The following is a 23155-nucleotide window of genomic DNA, read 5'->3' on the forward strand; positions in this document are numbered from 1 at the left end:
AAACAGTTCTAAGTGATCTCACTTAATTCACAAAGGTTCTATGTTGGGGCCAAACATTGCTGAAAGGTGGAAGAATTCATGGAGAGAAGGTTATACCACAAACCAAGATCTGCTTTTTAAAAGGAAACATGCACGCTTATCTTTTGGCTTGAATTCACTGCCTTTCACTATGTGTGGTCCCTCCTGCGCCGAGTCAGCATAGGGTTCAGGTAAGCCGTGGTTCTTTGCTTGTGCAGTGGCCTCTGCCTCGCTTCTCCTTGCGAGTCTTACTCATCCTTCAAGACCTATCCCAGGCGTCATCCTTTCCAGGAGGTTTCTCTGAACCACCTCACTGGATTAAAAAGCATTGCACACCTTAGCATGTCTATGGCAGTGGATCTCCATTGGGGGTGGGTGACCTTGTTTCACTGGAGACATTCGGCAATGTCTGGAGACAATTTTGATTGTCATGACTGGGGGTGGGGATAGAATGTGTACCACCGGCATCTAGTGGGTAGAGGCCAGGGATGGTGCTAAACATCCTACAGTGCACAGCACAGCCATCCCCACAATAAACTGTCTGATCCAAAATGTCATTAGCACTACTGTTGAGAAGCCCTGCTTGACGGTATGAAGTTATCTCTTTGCGTCTCAGTAAGGACCCATATCAACCTGGGAAGACCCAAGGTTGATTCAGCCTTTTGTCCCCAGCACCCAGTACACTGCTATTAACCACACACACAGATACACGTGTGAATATGTATATATAAACTATGTATATCGATATTGGGTGGGGTTTTTTTTGAGACAGGATCTTACTCTATCACCCTGGCTGGTGTGCACTGTTGTGATCATAGCTCACCACAACCTCCACCTCCCCAGGCTCACATGATCCTCCTATCTTTAGCCTCCTACAGGCATGCACCACCACACCTGGCTAATTTCTGTATTTTTTTGTAGAGACAGGTTTTTGTCATGTTACCGAGGCTGGTCTCAAACTCCTGGACTCAAGTAATCTGCCTGCCTCAACTTCTAAAAATGCTGGGATTACAGGCTTCAGCCACTGTACTTGGCCTCTTTTTTTTTTTTTTTTTTTTCTTTTGAGACAAGGTCTCACTCTGTCACCCAAGCTGGAGTGCAGTGGCACGATCATGGGGCTCACTGCAGCCTTGACATCCCTGGTTCAAGCAATCTTCCCACCTCAGCCCTTCTGAGTAGCTGGGACTTTAGGCAAGCGCCACCGTGCCCGGCCAGTTTTTAAATTTTTTGTAGAGATTGGGTCTCACTATGTTGCCTAGGCTGGCCTGGAACTCCTGGCTTCAAGTGATCCACCCACCCGGGCCTCCCAATATGCTGAGATTACCGACATGAACCACTGTGCTGGCCTGTGTTGTTTTTTTCATTCATTCATTCCTCTATTCAGTGTAAAGTGCAGTACTTAGCTGGAGATGCACAGAACTAAGGTTCCTGCTCTCAGGAAGCTTGGCAGTCAAATGGAGGAAAAGTTCACGTCAACACCCAGTTATTCACAAGACAGGTTGAAACAGGGCCCTAATAGAGGATAGGCAGAGTGCTCTGGGAGACCTGATGATTAGGTTGAACCAAACTAAGTTGCTGACATGCTACCTTTTTAACTGGAAAAAACAGCAATTTTGTATGGTTCACCCCAAAATGTGGTTTAACCTACATGCTTTGGACTGGGTTGAAGGTGACGATCAGACTTCACAGAGGAGACACAGAAAGTGTTTCCAGTCTTGACTTCTCCACTGCATGGTCCTTCCCTGAACACAAGACCATGTATTTTCTTCCCCAACATCACACTTCCTGGGAGAGTGTCTTGCATTTATAAGGCCTTAGTAATTGTTTTGTTGACTAGGGTTCAGGTAACTATTGGTACTGCAAGTTGGTTTTTATTATTGTGACTGCACTTTTACCCCCAGAAACTCTGAAGAACAGTGTTACACAGGCACAAAATTTGTAGTATTTTCCTAGTGGCAACAGGTGTAAGAAAACACAGTCCCCTAATACCACCCAAAGCCACAGCCTGTCAGGGGAACCATTGTGGAAACTGTCAGGAGCTAAAGGTCCAGGGCATAGCTGGTGGCCATCTGGGAGGTCAGCTGCCCCTGGCGGTGTCAGGCAGCCCCATGCACACCAGGCCATGAGCCTTGGCCACTTACTCACCTTGTGTTCTGCAGCAGGTGGTGGAAGATAAACAGCTCAGAGCTGGACTCAGAACTTGGCAGAGTCCTGCTTTCAACTATGTGCAGCCAGAAAACTCTGGAAAACTGAACTGTTTATTAGGGTCAAACTTTGGTAAGTCTGATAAAGTCTGGCTCCAGGTGTCAATCTAGTCTCTTGAAAGAATTGCCCAGAAGCTCATTGCTGACGGCTGGATGTTACCAGTGGCATACAGCCTCTGCTTGTGGGTGGAATTCAGCAGTTCGGACACCGCCCCACGGCTCCTGATGCAAGCCTGGGCAGGAGCTAGAGCTAGGGGCTTGAAGCCAAGGAGGAGATAAGCCCAGGGGAACCCTGCAGGCTATTCAAACATCTGCCAGCTGGACTAGCTCCAGGCCACTGGTGACCCCTGCCATGACACTGGACACCAGTAGCAAGAAAGCCTGCAATCCAGTATGCTTCTCCTTTCCTTTCTACAGGTCTCCTAGAGAGTGGAGCTAGCTCCCATCCTTCCAAGTGCAGCAATGACATTAAGGACATTTGTTCACATGGATCACAGTTGGTGTTGGAAAGTTGTCCTACCTGGACATTGCTGTCAGAGCCATGGACTAAAATACTCAGTTCTGGCCTAAATAAAGCAAGCTCTCAGTGTCAAAGACTTTTTTTTTGAGATAGAGTCTTGCTCTGTTGCCCAGGCTGGAATGTAATGGTGTGATCTCAGCTTACTGCAACCTCCGCCTCCCAGATTCAAGCAATTCTCCCGCCTCAGCCTCCTGAGTAGCTGGGATTATAGGTGCACGCCACCACACCTGCTAATTTTTGTATTATTAGCAGAGGCGGGGTTTCACCATGTTGGCCAGACTGGTCTCCAACTCTTGGCTTCAAGTGTTACGCCCGCCTCAGCCTCCCAAAGTGCTGGGATTACAGGTGTGAGCCACAGTGCCTGGCCTTTTTGAGGACTGTTATACGTAAAAGAAAATTCAGACCATGGGCATAACATTCCTTTAGCTGTTTTGCATAGACATGTTTTTTTGCTTTAATATGGGTCCACTGGGAAAAGGTTTGTGGAAATCTGAGCAGCTGATGTTTGTGCACTCAGATTCTTTGGGATCTATCTGTGAGACTTGATGAAGCAATATGGCTTCCACCATTTCCCTAGGGAAAAGGTTACTCAAGGTTACTGAACTCATGAAGCCATGTGGATTTCCAGCATGTGTTATTATAATCTCACTATCCTTCTGATTTTAAAATGCTGTAAGTCTGCAACTTTTTTCTGTGGTCATCACTTCCCCAAGGTATCCACCTTCCAGTTTGTCCTATGGAGCCATGCTCTTGGCAGAGTTTGGCATTATTTTTTATTGGGGGTTTTATTTTTGTAAAATTGTGTTAAATCACTAGTAAGGAAGACTTTGTTTAATTTGTATTTTTGGAGGGGAAGAAATATTTTTTGGTATAACCATCATAAATCTTACCAGCTCGTAAGTGGAGCTTCATTTCCAGATACTGTATGTTAAAGCCACCAATATTTCAAGAGATTCTAGAGACTATGATGTTTGTTGAATGACTGAGTTTTCCAGCATCATTTCTAGCCTTCATCATATGTTATCATAACAATAATTATATCAGTTATAAAGAGTCTAAACCCATAGTTGGATAAATGAAATCAAATACCCTTCATTTTTTGTAAGGTTTTCCAGCCTGAGCAATGTCTCACAGGTAAAAAAACAACACAAAATTAAGGCAATTACTTTATTTTGAACAAGGAAGTGGCATAATAATTTTGGGAGAAATAGCTGTCTTCTATCTGGTTAGTTATCTACTGTTGCACCTTCTTTTTTTTTTAATTTTTTGAGACAAAGTCAAGCTCTTGTCACCCAGGCTGGAGTGCAATGGTGTAATCCTGGCTCACTGCAACCTCTGCCTCCTGGGTTCAAGCAATTCTCCTGCCTCAGCCTCCCAAGTAGCTGGGATTACAGGCACCTGCCACCACACCCGGCTCATTTTTGTATTTTTAGTAGAGACAGGGCTTCACCATGTTGGCCAGTCTGGTCTCGAACTCCTGACCTCAGGTGATCTGCCTGCCTCGGCTTTCCAAAGTGCTGGGATTACAGGCGTGAGCCACTGAGCCCAGTGCACCTTCTTGTAAAGTAAGCACCACATCATCTCTAGAATGAGCATCTAACTGCTCGTTGGGAGATGAAACTTTCATTCTGGTTTGAGATGAATGCATGGACTCACATGGGGCTACAGAAACACTAGTCTTGACTGAGTTAGAGAAAATGAAGGTAACATGTTTATATTTCTAAGTTGCTTCCATTGTAAAAATAAGTTTTATATCTCCTTTTGTTAGAAAATATTCTGGTCAAATAATCTTGCAAAGGGAAGATAACCTAGCCTCAAGTCTATCATATAAAAGCAAAGAGACAATGATTGATTTTCTGCTCAGTTATGATGTTTAGGACTTTTACAGGGCACATGTTAATTCCCAGGGAACACTGCTATGCTGTTTGTGCCAGAAATTTCCTGTATTCTCCCTAGGCATCAAAAAGGTCACCTGGCCGGTTGTACACAGTCCACACTGGGTCTCCCACAAACAGCCACATGGCCTTCATATAGATCTTTTCCTCCAGAAGAAGTGGGGAGAGTTATGATGTCTCCTTACTCCAGAAAGATCCCCATCCATTTGTACTCTTTTATCTCTCAAATCAAAGCGCCTGCTGCAGGAGGTGTGGTGGCTCGGCTCACCTTGTAATTCCAGCTACCTGGGAGACTAAGGTGATCCCTTGAGGCCAGGAGTTACAGACCAGCTTGAGCAACATAGTGAGGCCTTGTCTCTAAAAATGAAAAAAAAAGGCAAGGGCGGCGGGGGTGGGTGGGGAAGAAAAAGAAAACAAATGTAGCAGAACTCATCATCCAAGTGCAAATACCCCTCATAAAACATCTTAATCTTTTCTTCATAACTTGATAGTTTATCTTTGCACATGGTTGTTATGTCCATCCAGGAGTAGTTTCTCTCCTTTCGTATTGTTCTAATTCTGAATCATTCTGATATTGGTAAGCATCCAGCTTCTAGTAGTGCACCCGAGGCAGCACGGGTGCTTCAGACCCATGAGCAGAGGAACGCAGGCAGCTGTCATCGGGGGCTCATCCACATATCAGGACTGGCCTGGCCTCAGATGCCCTGGCAGAGCAGGCCCAGCAAGCAGACGGTGGCTGCTGGAGAGGGGAGGGGTCGTGGTGGTCCAATCTGAAGGTTGGCAAGCTCTCTAAGAAACACTTAAAAAAAAAATCTAATTCATCTATACTAGAGGCTACTGGGACTCCTATATGATCAAGCCCATAGTTTGTTGCAATTAGTATTTAAAGCTTTTTCTCCAAAGGTCACAGGGATCTTTGCAGCAGCTTCCTGGAGGTGGTTCATACCAACTCCCCAGAGTCAACATGTGCCTCTCTTCCCAAGTCTGTGCTCAGAGACCAGGTATTGATAGTTTGAAATCAGCCCCAGTGGAGTATTTACACCAAAGAAATTGCAAATGCCACAAATCAGGATTTTTTTTTTTTTCCTGGAGATGCTGGTTTTTAAACATTTGCTGCCAGTCCGCCAAACAATTGTCTCAAATATCATATAATAGTAGGTTATGTACCCTATGTCATGATATGTTTTTAAAAACTAACTAGTGGCTACCGGGCTCGGTGGCTCATGCCTGTTATCCCAGCACTTTGAGAGGCCGAGGTGGGTGGATCACGAGGACAGGAGATCAAGACCATCCTGGCTAACATGGTGAAATCCCGTCTCTACTAAAAATACAAAAAAAAAAATTAGCCGGACGTGGTAGCAGGCACCTGTAGTCCCAGCTACTCAGGAGGCTGAGGCAGGAGAATGGTGTGAACCCGGGGGGGGATGGAGCTTGCAGTGAGCCGAGATAGCGCCACTGCACTCCAGCCTGGGCAACAGAGTGAGACTCTGTCTCAAAAAAAAGAAAAAGAAAAAGAAAACTAACTAGTGACTGGTTGTGGTGGTTCATCTGTAATCCCAGCACTTTGGGAGGCCAAGGCGGGCAGATCACTTGAGGTCAAGAGTTTGGGACCAGCCTGGCCAACATGGTGAAACCCTGTCTCTACTAAAAATTCCAAAACTTAGCCAGACATGGTGGTGCACACCTGTAATCCCAGCTACTTGGAGGCTGAGACAGGAGAATCGCTTGAATCTGGGAGGTGGAGGTTTCAGTGAGCCGAGATTGCGCCACTGCCCTCCAGCCTGGGTGACAGAGTAAGACTCCATCTCAAAAAAATGAAAAAATAAAAATAAAACATAACTAGTTTTTAAATAGAAAAAGCCATACATGCAACATGTGTGTTGGATAGAGTACAGTATAAACTTTTGTTTAAAAGGGACCTAAAAATATAGTGGTTTAAATAAAATAGAAGTTTCTTTTTCTCCCAGGTAAAGGTCCCAAGTTAGACTTCCCAGAATCATGAAGGCAACTTGATTTTCCTCAATATATTGCTTCTGTCTGTGGGTCTAAGGTGGCTGCTCCAGCTCCCACCATCATGTCTGCATCCCACTGATCCAGAAGGGGAAAATAACAAGGGCAAACTTTATCTATTCCTTTGAAAGTCATGGCCCAAAGATTACACATATCCTTTCTGCTCTCATTCTGCTGTCTAGAACTTAGTTACATGGCCTAGCACAAGGGAAGCTGGGAAGCATAATCTTTAGTCTGGCTCCCCCAGGCCCAGCTAAAACCCAGGATTTCTATAATTAAAGGAAGAAAGAGAGAGTGGATATTGGTGGCTAACTAGCAGTTGTGGTCCCTATAGTGTAAAAATTCAAGTGATATGACAGATTGGACAGAGAGCTGGCATCCCTCCCCCAACTCTGGCTTCTAGTCTTCCTCCCTAAAGGGAGTTTCCAGAGTTTCTGTGGCTGTAATAGGGTATGTGTATATGTTCTCTCTTGGGAGGCCACGTAGCCCCAAAGATTAAAATGTGGACTTAGATGTCAGAATGCCCTGGGTGTTGATCCCACCTCCATGGCTGACTAGCTGTGTGAACATGGGCAGTATACTTAGCCTCTGTGCTGTAGGTCTCCATAAGTAAAATGGAGATGACAATAGTACCTACCTTTCTGGGTTCTCATGAAGACGAAATGTGATCATATATAAGTAAACACTCATATAGGGGCTGTTATAATTCTACTTGTATCAATTTAATAACATGGAATGTTTATTTATTTAAAAATAACACCATTGATTTTGTGCACCTCAGCTTTATGGTCCCCTTGGCTCTGTTGCTCAGAAGTGATCAGTTCTCATCACAGAGGAAACAGATGGGTTCTGGAGTTAGAAGACCTGGATTTGAACTAGTATTTGAATTAATTTGAACTAGTATTTGAATTAATCATTCCAACTCTCTGAGTCTGCGTTTCTCAATTTATAAAATAGAGAAAATAATATTATCTCCCAGAGCTGTAATGAGGATCTAACAAGACCATGTAGGTGGAAATGTGTCATAACTATTAAATTGCTATTCCATATCAAATCTGAGAATAACCACATTGGGAAGCATTTTAGAGGTCATTTGGTCCAACTAGTTACAGGGTGAAGGCAATAGGATGGGCTTCTTGCAATGAAACTGACCCAGTGGTCCTGTAGACAGTTTGTTTTTGTTTTTTTTGTTTTTGTTTTTGATAAATGTAGAAATTAACCCTTCTGGTCTTAAAGCTTGATGCTTAGATTGGTTTTATCTGAGTTCCTTCACTCAGCAAAGGACCCCCAGGCCTCTCAAAAAATATCGCAGAACTGAAACTCACAAGATCATCAACGAGACGCAAGGCCCCTCATTCATCGTGATTGCTTCCTTACTCCTACTGAGTACCTGTTTTCCCATATCTTGTTACATTTCTTTCCTGCTGTATAAAACCCTAGTTTTAGTGGATCAAGGAGTTGGATTTGATACTGATCTCCCATCTCCTCACCTGTAGCAACCGATTAAAACCTTCCTTGGCAATAATCATTGTCTCTGTGATTGGCTTTCTGTGCAGCAAGCGTCAGGACCTAGACCAAACCCCTGGTGTTTCGCTAACAGCAGCACCTGCACACAGAGGCAGGTTGCCGGCAGTCATCTGTACAGATGACTCAAGAATTCACATTGAATTGGTTATTTTCTGTCTCCCTCACTGCCACCTCTCCAGGCAAGGCCAAGCAAACACCCATCCACACGCGAAGTACTGGAATGACCTCTTAAATGATCTTCCTTTTTTAAATTTTGTCCTTTAATCAGCCCATTCTCCACACAACTGTCAGTCATCTTTAAAACAAAACAAAACAAAAGGTCTGATACTGTGTGTCTTCTCTGCTTTCAAACATTTAATGGACTTCCATTTTCAATAATATGATGGGGTAGGCTTCAGACAAACCTTCCATTGTACAATACATACTCAGAATCTTAAAGGTATCAATGACTTGGCAGGATAATAAAGAGTTGTCGGATAGGTTCAAATCCAAGTAAAACTGGGAAGCCAGAAAGGTAAACAGAGGATGGGAGCTATTTTTTTTCCTGAGATTTGCCATAACTGGTGAACTCTGTAATGCACAGTATTGTCTGGGAGTGATATTCAAAATGACATCAACAAAGTGAAGCCTAGACCAGATCTAGCCTCTAGACTGCAAGTAGGTTAGGGGGGAAATGTGGATAATGGTTGGTGTTCCCTAAACTCCAAGTTTGTGTTTATTACCATTGCACTCTTGATACTGACTCTCAGAGATTTCCCTAAACCCTTGGCTCTATGCCTACCGCTTAAGGAGGTTTCTTCTAAACAGGTGAGAGAGTAACATTAGAGAGAATTACAGAGTCTTTATCTTCTAAATGTTTTTTAATTCTCTGGCTTTCTTTTCCCTTCCATGGTTTCTGAGTCATTTCTCTGTTATTAGGCAAGGTGCCCAACACTTCATAGCTCGTAATTCCTCTTCACTCTTCAGGAAGTGACTAGACTTTTCAAATCCAGTCTGAGGGCACAGCCTTCTGCTGGCAGAGCTCCCTCACTGGGCCTTTGGAGCTGCACGGAGGCAGAGATGCAGGATATCCAGGTAGACAGACCTTCTTGACTGAAGGGCTCCAGACTTTTAAAGTGGGCAGTATCCGTGTTTCAGTGTCTCTGCACCCTAGCTTAGTAGAGAGTGTGGACAAAATGGAAGGACAAAAATCCAAGAAGGACACAGTGAAGATCTAAGAATCAAAATAGTGCAGTGTAGACATTAAGAATCTGGACTTTAGGATAAAAGAGATCTAAGACTAAAGCCTGGCTCTGTCACTTCAAAATGGTGTGATCTTTGCCAAATTATTTAAGCCTCAATTCTTTCATCTGTAAGCTAGCAATACTATGAGGTTGAACCATAGGAAATGGCTTTTATGTAATTATTTTCAAATTATTACCAAATATTTTCAACTTCATACGGGTACAACCTGATAAGTTGGTACCTACCTCATACAGTTGCTGAGAATGAACGATCATTTATTAAAAAGGGCATAGCAGGCCAGGAGTGGTGGCACGCACCTGTAGTCCCAGCTACTCAGGAGGCTGAGGTGGGAGGATTACTTGAGCCCAGGAATTCTAGGCCAGCCTGCGTAACATAGAGAGGTCCTGTCTCTCTCTCTCTTTTTTTTTTTTTTGAGACGGATTCTAGCTCTGTCGCCCAGGCTGGAGTGCAGTGGCACCATCTCGGCTCACTGTAAGCTCCGCCTCCAAGGTTCACGCCATTCTCTTGTCTCAGCCTCCAAAGTAGCTCGGACTACAGGCACCCGTGACCACGCCCAGCTAATGTTTTGTATTTTTAGTAGAGACGGGGGTCTCACCGTGTTAGCCAGGATGGTCTCGATCTCCTGACCTCATGATCCACCCACCTCGGCCTCTCAAAGTGCTGAGATTACAGGCATGAGCCACCACGCCCGGCCGAGAGAGCCTGTCTCTAAATAGAGAGAGAGAGAGAGAGAGAGGAAAACAAAGGGCCTAAGACAATGTTTTTTGTTTTTTGTTTTGAGACAGTCTCACTGTGTCACCCAGGCTGGAGTGCAGTGGCACAATCTTGGCTGCAACCTCCGCCTCCCCAGTTCAAGCAATTCTTGTGCCTCAGCCTCCCGAGTAGCTGGGATTACAGGCGTGAACCACCACACCCTGCTAATTTTTGTTTCTTTGGTAGACATGGGGTTTCACTACATTGGCCAGACTGGTCTTGAACTCCTGTCCTCAAGTGATCCGCCCGCCCTGGCCTCCTGAAGTGCTGGGATTACAGGCCACCACGCCTGGCCTCCTAGGACAATTTTTAAGGAGTATTTGAGTAGAGAACTGAAGGAAGTATGTGAACAAGCCAGGCAGAAGGAATGGGGAGTGCACAGTCTCCAAGGCAGCAGCATGCTTGACAGTGTTCCAGGGACAGCAAGACCATTGTGGCTGGACCTGTGAGGGAGTGAGCAGGACTAGACCATACAGGGCCATGTAGGCCTGTGTGTGTGTGTGTGTTTGTGTGTGTGTGTGTGTGTGACTCAATGATGAAAACAAGAGCTAGTGTTTATTGTGAAGGATATTCTGAACACTTACGCAGCACAGAGTAAGTGCTCAATAAACAAAAGCTCAAGAAGCCGAGGATGTAGATGGTCTGTAGGTGAATGAGACACAGAGAAGAAGGAGCAGACTCTAAATAACAGAGCTAGGCAGCACGAAGTGGGACTTGCTAGGGGAAGAGCTGCGGATTGTGCTCCCAGATGCTGTCAAGAAGGACTCTTGGTCCAGGGTCCAGGATAAAGGGCTGTCTCATGGTGCTTGGCTCATCATGCATTGAGGGCAGGCCAGGAGGTTATTCGTGGGTGACTAAAGCTGGTAAATTTAGCATCTTTAGCCATTAGGCACACAGACTCTGGACTCAGCTTTCCCAGTTACTTGTTCTGTGACATTGGGCAGGCTACTTAACCACTCTGAGCCTTAGTTTCCACTTTTGTAAAACAAGAGTAATAATGCTACCTGCCCCTTCTGGAGCTGCATGAGGATTAAATGAGATAACTCAAGTAGAGCACATTGTAACAGTCAGTAATTGTTATCATTCCTGGATGCCTCGAGCCCATTAACTACTACTTATGTTCAGGCACTTGTGTGAGGACCAAAGGCTACGTCAGAAGAAACCTGACAAGCATCTCCAGGGCCCAGGAAAGCCTGGATAGGAGACTGCAGGCCTTCAGGACAGGCTTCAAGTCAAACACTGGGATTAGGGGAGAGAAAGGAGTTGTGAGAAGTGCTTGAAGAGAAATGTAGACTTTATTGCAAACTAGGATTTGATTTTTTGGATCATGAGTTAATGAGGAAGAGCAAATCTCCCCTGGCTTGAGGGAGAATGTAAGGGGAAGGGGGTGATATGTGCAGAAACATCCTGTGCTCCATGCCCTGTATACACCGCTCATTTAAACCTGGCTAAGGGTCTTCTCGCCTACGTAAGGAAACTCAGGCAAAGAGGCAGAGCCAGAAGTTGGAATCGACCTAATAATACTTACAGCCTAATATTTATGTGAATAACAAGGAGATCTCAGATATGACCCCTATGAGTTAAGATTCTGTTGGTTGCAAGAAGCAAAAATCGATTGGAGCCAGCTTACATAAAAAGAGAAAAAATTAAAAAAAAAAAAAATATTTGGGGGAGGATCCCAGGAAGAGTCTATCCACTAAATTTCAGAAGGAACAGAGATGATGGAGAGAAACTGATGGGCCCAGCTGTGTTGAGGGACAGGACCTAAAGGACCAACATGGCTGCTAGGCACCTCATGCCTTGGAGCTGCTTCCAGAAGATGGGAATTGCTGGACCTGTGTGACACCCCCAGAGCAGTCTGAGACACAGTGGGTTTCTGCAAGATTCCAGAATGGGATGAGGCAATAAGAGAATAACTCTTAATTTTGTATTAAAAATAAATGTAATCACTTTGGAGTTTTAGTCAGGGTCATTACATAAATTTATTAAGTGCCATTGGATAAAACACAGACCACCCAGATGACATTTTTGAGGGTTCACCTATGGGTCTAGGGGATTATCTGGAGAGTACAGGTGGTAATGTATGAGGGTACTGCTCTGGTGACACTACCTGAAGGTTGGGGGACAGTGGGGCAGTGTCTGGGGGCATCATCTGAAAATGTACTTTCTGAATTATGAAGGCATTATGGAAGTCACATGACAGGAATTTAGAAAGAGAAGAAAAATGTCAGCCATAATCCCACCATAATTCCATCATTCTTGTCACTTCAGTTGCCATCACAGTGTTTGTGCAATTGTTTAACCTGCTTTTTTCCTGTTGGCGTGAGCATTTTTATGCTGCTCATAGTCTTCACAACCATGACCATTAATAGCAACACGACACGAATGTACTTTGTATAAAATGAGCAGACTTGGCATGGGGAGGGCAAAATTGACATTTTTGTCAATAAAATACTAATGTGAATGAAAAGTCCTGAACCTGATGCCATCTACCAGCCGACCTGATTTTTAAGTCATCACCTGTTCCTGAATTCTTCATGGCCATGCTCTTCCTGCCTATTGTGATCTGTGTCCAGATCTGTTGCTTCAAGATGGGAGTGTGCAAGGCATAGAAAGTAAAGCTGGAATGAGATAGAGTCCCTGCAAATTGTCTGGATGTCTAGATTGGTTCTCCACTAGAGGCACCCACCCACTGAGTGAATATTTGGCAATGTTGGGAGAAATTTATGGTTATTACAACTTGGGGTGGGAGAGGGGTGTTGCTGGCATCTAGGGGGCAAAGGCCAGGGATACTGCTAAACTTCCTACAGTGCACAGGACACCCCCACAACCAAGAATCATCCCATCCAAAACATCAGTAGTGTCAAGATTGAGACACCCTGATCTAGACTGGAGTGGAATTTCATTTAAAATGTTAATGGCGGCCAGGTGCAGTGGCTCACGCCTGTAATCCCAGCATTTTGAGAGGCCGAGGCAGGCGGATCACCTGAGGTCAGGAGTTCAAGACCAGCCTGGCCAACATGGTAAAACCCCGTTTCTACTAAAAATACAAAAATTAGCTGGGTGTGGTGGCGTTCGCCTGTAATCCCAGCTACTCGGGAGGCTGAGGCAAGATAATTGCTTGAACCTGGGAGGCGGAGATTGCAGTGAGCTGAGATTGCGCCTCTGCACTCCAGCCTGGGTGACAGAGGGAGACTGAGTCTCCACATTAATTAATTAATTAATTAAGATATAGTAAAATGCTAATGAAGCCAGGCAAAGTGGCTCATGCCTATAATCCCAGCACTTTGGGGGACCAAGGCAGTTGGATCACTGGAGGCCAACAGTTCAAGACCAGCCTGGGTAACATGTTGAAAGCCCATCTGTACCAAAAATACAAAAAGATTAGCTGGGCATGGTGGTGGCTGCCTGTAATCCCAGCTACTCCAGAGGCTGAGGCACGAGAATCTTTTGAACCTGAAAGGTGGAGGTTACAGTGAGCTGAGATCTCGCCACTGCACTCCAGCCTGGGCAACAGAGCGAGACTTTGTCTCAAAAATAAATAAATAATAAAATGTTAATGGATGAGCACACCCTAAGTTTTGTTTTCTGCCCTTGTTTCATTTGGGAAGAATTCTGATTTTTATTTTTTGTTTTTTTGCTAAGGATTATGAGAATGAATTATAACAGGTTTGCAAAGGACTTGAAATATAGCACGAGGCAAAAGAATGCAGAGGTTAAACATAAAGACTTTGGAGTTTGAAATAATTTCATGGTTGAAATCCTGGACCACTGAGTAAACTTTCTAAGGCCTGCAAAGTGGGATGACACCTGCTTCCTAGTGCCACGGCAGGGACCAAATGAGGTCATGCGTGTGAAGCACCCAGCACACTGCCTGGTGGGGAGGGAGAGTGCCATGAACGGTGGCAGGGGGGATTATTGTGCCAAAGTTCAGGTTCACAGAGTTTATCACTTCCCTAGCCTCTAAACTGCAGTTGCATTTGGTAAATTCTTATTTCAGGAAAAATAGGTTTTAACTGATTTTTGTGATCTGGGCTTTTGAGATCTAGGCAATGTAGAACAGATATCTGACCTACGTAAATTTTATAGTATGAACTTTTTGGGTGTGAGTTGTCTAACTGAAATATCTAGTATATTTTTCTGGTGATCTTTCTTTTAAATAGCTTATTGTGTATTCTCAATTAAGAATTCCTGGGTTTTGGCTGGGCGCGGTGGCTCACACCTGTAATCCCAGCACTTTGGGAGGCCGAGGCAGGCGGACCACGAGGTCAAGAGAGCAAGACCAGCCTGGCCAACATGGTGAAACCCTGTCTCTACTAAAAATACAAAAAATTAGCGGGGCGTGGTGGCAGGCTCCTGTAATCCCAGCTACCTGGGAGGCTAAGGCAGGAGAATCACTTGAATCCAGGAGACAGACGTTGCAGTGAGCCAAGATCGCGCCATTGCACTCCAGCCTGGGCAAAAAGAGCAAAACTCTGTCTCAAAAAAAAAAAAAAAAAAAAAAAAAAAAATTCCTGGGTTTTTGTTTGTTTGTTTTTAACATTCTTCATTGGTTATTTTGTATCTATTGAGAATTTAAGAGTGGACCAAGCTAAGGTAAAGATTGCTGTGTATCTGGACAAAATTATTGTTCACAGATATGATAAGAATCTTCAGTGCAGTGTAAGGAGATCTTTTATCCCCCATCCTGAGCTAAGTGTCTGATTATCAAAAAGCAGGAGAAGGGCCCAGTGTAGCTTGAAGGCTGGCAATCACTTTATGTTCTACAGCTTGTTCTTGTGTGTCTGAGAATCCATGAGGGGCATTGAACATCCCTTATGAAAAGCATCCTGGGCTTCCTGGGGGAGGCACAGTGTTGAGTCCCAGTAGATGGAAAGGGCACACCCAGGACAGCCTGGTGCAGGGGCCATTGCTGGAGGCTGACATGGGCACATTGAACAGGCAAGGGTGGAGAGGGTAGGGTGGGACATGCAGGAATTCTGGCCTCCAAAGAAGAAAGAGGAGAAAGGAGATCCACAGGGTAAGAGCTGCTCCTGACACGGCAAACACTGGTCCTGGAGAAGGAAGATGCAGCCAAAGAGCACAGGGGTGCAGAAAGGGGGACTTGGGGATTAAGCCTGTTTTTGCCTTTGGAAAGCTGACTCATAGCAGAATATTCACAGCCCTTCCAAGCCGGCATGTTCCTCCTTTCGCTCCTCCTCTCATCCACCCTCAGCATTGTCATGAGGCTCCGTGCTGTTTTTATGAGTTCCTGGATGCTTTGGATCCCCTGGGAGTCCTGGCTGGGAAAGACCACTTCTTTCTTCTTCAGCTGGCCTGTGCTTTGGGGCCCACTGCAGCCCCTGGAGGAGGGCAGAGGAGCACCCATGTGTCATCTTCATTCATGGCCTTGATCTATCACATTTCATTGTCTTTTTGTGAGCCATTTCTCTTCTCCCCAGAACTTTCAGTGAGCTGAAAAGATAACGGATATGCAATAATTGGTTTGGGTTCTATAAATAGTGTAGAAGAAGAAAAGGGAGAGGGTTATAATAAAAAACAATGTGTGGGAACGTAGTTATTGAAAAAGTGTGAAAATCGGGGGTTGAGAGAAGGGACAAAAGTGAAGCAAACGGCGGAAGAAAGACAATGTGTCTGCAATGCAGCCTTGGTGGGATGAGGCGAAGTCAAAACCAGCAGGCCTTGGAACACGCTCCTGAGATGAGGAGGAAGCACTGAGGGAGCCCGGCCAGAGGATCCTGAAAGTTTTGCATTAGCCTGGGGCCTTCTAAGCTGTAAAACTACAGATCACATAGGATGTTTGGGGAGCGTTAAAGCATCTTTCAGGAATTCCCAAAAGTTGTTGGAAGATTTGTGTGTATTGGAAATTTGTGGTTTTTCTAGGATGAGGGTACAGAACCACCCGCGTTAGTCCATTTGTGCTGCTCTAACAAAATACCCAAGACTGAGTACTTTATGAAGAACAGAAATTTACTTCTCACAGTTCTGGAAGCTGGGAAGTCCAAGGTCAAAGTAGCAGCATTTTCCTCACTGGTAAGGGCCGCTCTCTGCTTCCGAGATGATCCTTTGTTGTTGCACCCTCTGGAAGGGGAAAAGCAGTGTCCCTGCAGAAGGAGGAAGGGCAAGCAAAGGAAGCTGAACACTGTGCAGTGTGAAGCCTCTTTTATAAGGACTTTAATCCCATTCGTGAGGAGTGGAGCCCTCATGACCTAATCACCTCTTAAAGACCCCGCCTCTGAATACCATCACATTGGCCATTAAGTTTCAACATCTGAGTTGTGGACGTGACATATTCAAACCAAAGCACCACCCAGGCGGCAGCTGCATGCAGAAGCCTAGATCATGAGAGGAGCTGGACCTCTAGACCGGGAGAGTGGTTAGCATGGAGGTGGTGGGGCAGGCCCTGTGTGGGTGGATGGTCCTGGATGGGTCCAGACTGAGAACAGAGCCTCAGATGACCCCTGGCAAACAAATAAGAGGCCCCAAGTGAAAGGGGATCCAGAAAGAGCTGGAAAGCTGAAAGGGAAAAACCTGGGAAAGAGTGTTATACAGCAACCGAGAGAAATGGGAGTTTCATAAAGAGAGAGTGAATAACAGATCAGATCATGTAAGAAAAGACCTACAGGGGTTTATTGGATGTCAGTAATGGTATGGTCAGTGGCGTCTGTGGTGGGAGCTGTTTCCCTGCAATGGTGTGGTAGGAAACCAGGTGGGGGTATGAAGGGAAATGCCAGGAGAAGGAAGGAGAGAGCTAGTGCCACCTGCTCTTTGAGAAGGTGAGCTTGGAAAAGGAAGCCTACAACACTTACTGGGAGTTGGAAGCAGGATCAAAGAGTTATTTTTCCTTGTCTGGTTTTTTTTTTTTTTTTTTTTTCCAAAAACCCAGTCTTAGCACGGGTGCAGCCTGATGGAAAGAAGCCGGGACAGGCCAGGGGAGAAGGGTGCAGGAAAGAGAGTGGACAATGGTAGAACAAAGACCTGGAGCAGGCCATATGGAATGGGATGGAATGCAGAGCCCACGGTGCAGCTTTGTGCATCAGCCTGGAGGATGACAGTTGAGACAATTCATGCCTGGTAAGCTCTCTTCTCCGTGAAGTGGGAAGCGTGCTCAGTCCTGAAGGGACTGGGCCAGGGAAAGGGTGAATTGCCCAGGGAATTGGGGCGGGGTCTACGGGACTGAGCAAGCAGTTGCTACTGGAAACCATATGTTGGTGGCAGTTCCGGGTATCTTGCCTGGGCATTTTCTCCAGCAATGAGACTACCATGGATGCCCCATTCTACCAGCCGGGCTCCTCCTCCCAGCCTCCTGGGACCCAGCCCCTGCCTATCTATCCACTGCCCCTTCAAGAAAGTGTGCCATGCCAGGCAGGGTGTGTGTGTGTGTATGTGTGTGTGTCAACACCTGTCAACACCCCATTGCCTGAAATGAGTCCAGCCTCGTTTGAAAGTTCTCATCACGTTAACCCAAAACCCACTTCCCAGGCAGTCTGTGTTTTGGAGTCCTGATAACTTCCACAAAGCTGTTTTAATTCTACCTTCCAAAATCAGACCAATCTAGGTTTGAATCCTATTTCTGCCCCTCATTAACTCTCTGTCCCTGAGCAGAGTTTTCCATAACTGTTTTCCAGTTTCCTCAACTGTAAAATCAGAATAATAATACCGTCTTATGAGGTCATTGAAGGATTAAATGAGAAGGCGTGTGAAGCATTTTGTACAATGTCTGGCTTATAGTGTGAGATCAATGCACGATCACCATAATAACAAAAAATTAGAGATGATCCCTAATGTTAATCTTATTAAGGTTAACAATAATTATAATCACAGTTCTGCAAATATCTGATGTCCGTGATGTTGCCATGAAACTCTGTTTTCTAGTTTAAAAGTCTCCAGTTCTTTTGACATTTTCTGCTGGGGAAGTTTTCAAACAGCAGCTCTGTTGGAGGGAAGTGGGTCCCACGTCTCTGGAGGAATGCAAACAGAAAATGGAAGGTCACTCGGCAGGGATGGGACTGCAACTTGTGATTGAGGCTCCAGCTGGCAAATCCTAGGGTCCCTTCCCAGCCCTATGTCCTTCCAACCTTCTGACTTAAAAACAAGGTCAGAAAATGAAGTGTGCACTAAATGCTACTCAGTGTCATAATAGTTATCACTGTCGAGGCCAGGGTTTTAATAGAAACGTCTATCTTCTAAACTCTAAAATTAATGGAGAGTGGTCTCATTAATCTACAAAACCTCAACGGCATCATACTTGATCCTAGAGCTGTAAAGGTATGTAAAGTGTTACTTTTCTGGATAAAAATAATAGCAACACTTGTATAGATAGTACTTATCCTTTAAGTTCTGCATATTTCACATGTATTAGTTTCCTTAGTCTTCATGAAAACCGATGAGGAAGGTACTGCTGTTATCCTCATTTTATAGAGGGGGAAACTGAGGCTCAAGAGGATGCATGACATTCTTTAGGCCACCGTGCTGGGGAGTGCCAGAGCAGCACTTGAACCCAAGCAATCTGGCTTCAGAATACTTTCTTGACCACTAAGCTATATTGCCTCTCTGGTGAGGATGGAAATTGTAAACATTTCCTTTTGAGATTTTGTTCCTTTTGCCAGAAAAGCTCAAGCCACTTAAACCAGAAATGAGTTCATTTTCTAGCTACAGTCTTTGAAACCACTTTGTTCAGCCCCCATACCACAGATGAGGATGCAGAGACCGGCTGAGTTTGGGCCTTGCCTGGAGCCCAGGTCTTTGGTTCTCTGCATAGTAGCTTCTCCACCCACCATGCTGTTGATCTTTGTCACTTCTCTTGAAGGGGTTGAATCCGTCCCCCGCTTGGGCATTGAGCCCCGTTTTCTGACCTTGCTGGGTGCTGACAGAGAGGGTCAAGGGAACACAGTTTCCCCATCTCAGAGACTGGTGTTTCTGGGCCACAGTCAACAGGCCTCATCTGAGCCTTTCCAGAGGAGTGGACTCAGTCCTGTTGGTGAGTAGACGCCCCTCTAACCGGGCACCTTGATTCAAACAGGCCCTTCCAGGCCACATGGGGTGGCTCTTTGCTGATCTGCCCCCAGCTTTATCTGTTTGTGCTGAAACCAAATAAACAATCTCGCCACTCAGGAAGGGTTAGGAGTAAATTGGGAAATCACTATCAGAGGAACAACTTGATTGGGAACAACTCCAGATGAGTAATTATGACTTCAAAGGGAATTCGCTGAGTTGCTGCAGCTTTGGAAGAGAGACTCTTCACGTGTAAACGGGGCCATCTCACAGCTTTGAGTCTAATAATTTAATTAGCCCCATAGATAGTTAGACGTTATCAAAGCCAGTGCAGCATGTCAAATAGACAGTTTTACAGTCGCCGTGCGGGCGCCTTCATGATCCGTGTTTGTGAATACCAGCCATCCTGAGCTGTCTGCAGAGGCTGCAGTGCTGATCAGGGCTCCCCAGGGCTGCACCAGAAACCCTCTTAGCATCTCACCAGGTACCTGTTTTCCATCTGATCTGAACTGGGAAAACTCTGCAGTTCAGCTCTCAAATTTTAAAAATTAGTTTTATTCATTTGACTGTTTTCGAACATTTTAAACATACACAAATATAGAGAGAAGGGTCATGAAGCCCCATGGACTCCAACATTCAGCTTCAATCATTGTCCACGTTTTTTCCCGCTGTTTTTTGTTTCCTCTGGCCTTCCCTGCCCCCCAAAACAATTCTATTTAATTGCTTGTTGGTTTTTGCTGAAGTATTTTAAAGCAAATTCCTGAAGACATATCATGTCATCCGTAAATACTTCAGGATTGATCTCTAACCAACAAGTCCTTTAATAAAAACGTAACGTGCCAGGTGTGGTGGCTCATGCCTGTAATCCCAGCACTTTAGGAGGCCAAAGTGGGAGGATCATGAAACCAGCTCAACGGTTCCATAGAACTGATGTTTATGGTTTCTTTAAATAAACACATAAATTAATCCTCCCAGTCTTTTTGTTTTTGTTTTTGTTTTTGTTTTTTTTGAGACAGGTTTCTCTTCTCTGTCATCCAGGCTGGAGTACAGTGGCACAAATGTGGCTCACTGCAGCTTTGACCTCCCAGACTCAAGGGATCCTCCCACCTCAGTCTCCCAAGTAGCTGGGACTACAGGCACTCACCACCATGCCCAGCTACTTTTTGTAATTTTTTGTGGACACGGGGTTTCACCATGTTGCCCAGACTGGTCTCAAACTCCTGAGTTCAAGCAACCCACCTGCCTCAGCCTCCCACAGTGCTGAGATTACAGGCCTGAGTCACCATGCCTGGCTGGGCCCTCCCAGTCTTAAAACTTGAGAAAGTTACATTTGTCTTATCTGAGTTTCATTCTCAAGAAACCAACCATCAAACCTCCCAGATGGTATCAAGGAGCTGAAATGTACCAGATCACTGCGTCCTGACAATAAGACATCAGACCCTTCACCCCTCATGATTACCTACCTGACCACCTGCTTCCTGTTAACCAACTTCTCTTCCTTACCCCTCCCTAATTCCTGTTTCCCCACACACGGTTAAATTTCTTCCCTGCTATATAGACCCCTAATTTTAGTCAGTCAGGGAGATGGGTTTGAGACTGGCCTCCCATTTCCTTGGTGGCAGCACCTGATTAAAGCCTTCTTCCCTGGCAGTACTCATTGTCTCAGTGATTGGCTTTCTGTGCAGCAAGTGGCAGGACCTAGACCAAACCCCTGGCATTTGGTAACAATCACTTGAGGCCAGGAGTTTGAGACCACCCTGAGCAACACAGCAAGACCTTGTCTCTGTATATTTTTTTAAAAGTATTTATCACAGCTACCACTACCCAGAACTCCTTAACATCATCTTATATCCTGTCTGAGTTCAATCTTTCCCAGTTGTCTCAAAAAAATGCCTTTTAACAGTTGGTTTATTTGAATAGAATCCAAATAAGCTCCACACATTGCCTGCCTTTCTTCTTTCCTTCCTTCCTTCCTTCCTTCCTTCCTTCCTTCCTTCCTTCCTTTCCTTCCTTCCTTCCTTCTTTCTCTCTTCCTTCCTTCCTTCCTTCCTTTCCTCCCTCCCTCCCTCCCTCCTTTCTTTCTTTCTTTCTTTCTTTCTTTCTTTCTTTCTTTCTTTCTTTCTTTCTTTCTTTCCTTTCTTTCTTTCTTTCTTTCTTTCTTTCTTTCTTTCTTTCTTTCTGTCTCTCTTTCTCTCTTTCTCTCTTTCTCTCTTTCTTCCTTCCTTTCTTCCTTCCTTCCTTTCTCTCTCTCTCTCTTTCTTTCTTTCTTTCTTTCTTTCTTTCTTTCTTTCTTTCTTTCTTTCTTTCTTTCTTTCTTTCTTTCTTTCTTTCTTTCTTTCTTTCTTGCATTTCCTAAATGCTTGTTAAATCTGTAACAACTTCCCCTCCCCAACCCACCTGCATTTTCATGCCATGTATTTGTTGAAAAGCAAAGTAATTTGTCCTGTAGTTTCCCTCACTCTAGGTTTGGCTAAATGCATCTTTATGACAGTTAACGTGTTCCATTTATTTAAATTTATGTTTACCATAAAATGAAGAGACTCAATTGAGTCAGGTTTGGTTATTTATTTGCAAGAATTCTCCATAGGCAGTTCTGGGTTGTCTCCATCATGTCACCTCAGAAGGCACATGGTATCTGGTAGACTCAGTCTTTGAAATTCAGATTGATCAGGGGCTTCAGATGATATCAGCCTGATCCATCCATGCTGAAGTCACCATCATTGCTTGCATCTGTTCCTTTATCAGGGTTTGCCCAGTCTGGTTCTAATAAGTCAACCAGACTTACTTTTGCCTTTAAAGGATAATAAACTTAAGTTCCTATTAGTTGTGATAGTTCATTTCTAGCATCAGGGTTCTTTTGCTTTATAAATTCTGTATGCCATTTTAAATGCCCTTGCTCCTGTTCAGAAATGTTCCCCCTTGGGAGAGCAACTTTGACTTCTCTCCTTCCCTGGGGCTGGTGAGCTGAGACCTCCATTTGGGGAGTTTTGCATTATATCAAGGCTAACTCCACAGCACCACCACCAATCCCAAGCGATTTTGTTAGAAAATCAAATTTTTTGATTGTTTGATTTCCTTTTTTCCTTTTTCTTTCCATTCCTCCCTCTGTTGTTTTAGATTGATGAGACAAAGAGTATTTCCACAGAAAGTCTGAATCCTTGGGTTTCTCATGTCTTGACCCACAGTTCAAGTTGACATTTGTTGGGTACATCCGTGTGCTCAGCTCTGTGCAAAGCATGTTCTCTGTATGTTCTTGCTTGATCACCACAACATCCGTGTGATGTAGGGTGTTCTCACTAGCCCTGTTTTTCCAGTGGAAAAGCTGAGATTCTGAGCGATTCACACTCTAGAGCCCATGCTCTTAGCCACCATGTCACTGTTTCCCAGGCTATGCTGGGGGCTAGGGGCTTTGTAGAGCTGTGTTTGCCTGTTTTCCAGGAATGTTTACTCTTGGTTACAGGAAACTAATTCAGAGGTCATGAGGGCTGCAGAGACAGTGAGGAGTCAGAGCGCCCAGCACTTAAGCTCTTAATAATAAAAATGTGTTGAATGAATGAACTCAGTTATTTAGTTGTTTTGATCCTTAATTTGTTTATATTTATTTATTTATTGAGACAGAGTCTCGCTCTGTTGCCCAGCCTGGAGTGCAGTGGTGTGATCTTGGCTCACTGCAACCTCTGCCGCCCGGGTTTAAGTTATTCTCTTGCCTCAGCCTCCTGAGTCACTAGGACTATAGATGTGCACCACCACGCCTAGCTAATTTTTGTATTTTTAGTAGAGATGGGGTTTCACCATGTTGGCCAGGTGGTCTTGAACTGCTGACCTCCGGTGATCCACCCACCTCAGCCTCCCAAAGAGCTGGGATTACAGATGTGAGCCACTGCGCCTGGCCCTTAATTGGTTTATTTTTTTTTTTTAAATGGAGATTTTGAAAAGATCTTTTCAGGGTTGTTATAAGATTCAATGAGATGCCAGCACAAAATAGGTGC

The 23155-nt window shown here is 44.8% G+C and overlaps 1 long non-coding RNA gene across 1 annotated transcript; it reads right to left on the minus strand.

The window, feature by feature from the left end:
• Positions 1 to 13791: 13791 nt before the first annotated feature.
• LOC144330836 (uncharacterized) lies at positions 13792 to 16278 on the minus strand. The gene is made up of 2 exons (XR_013397399.1): positions 16147 to 16278; positions 13792 to 15626 (listed from the first exon to the last, which is right to left on the minus strand). It is a non-coding gene; the product is annotated as an uncharacterized LOC144330836 (long non-coding RNA).
• Positions 16279 to 23155: the final 6877 nt, after the last annotated feature.

The sequence above is a fragment of the Macaca mulatta genome, chromosome 8 (genome assembly GCF_049350105.2).
Source record: "Macaca mulatta isolate MMU2019108-1 chromosome 8, T2T-MMU8v2.0, whole genome shotgun sequence".
Lineage (NCBI taxonomy): Eukaryota > Metazoa > Chordata > Mammalia > Primates > Cercopithecidae > Macaca > Macaca mulatta.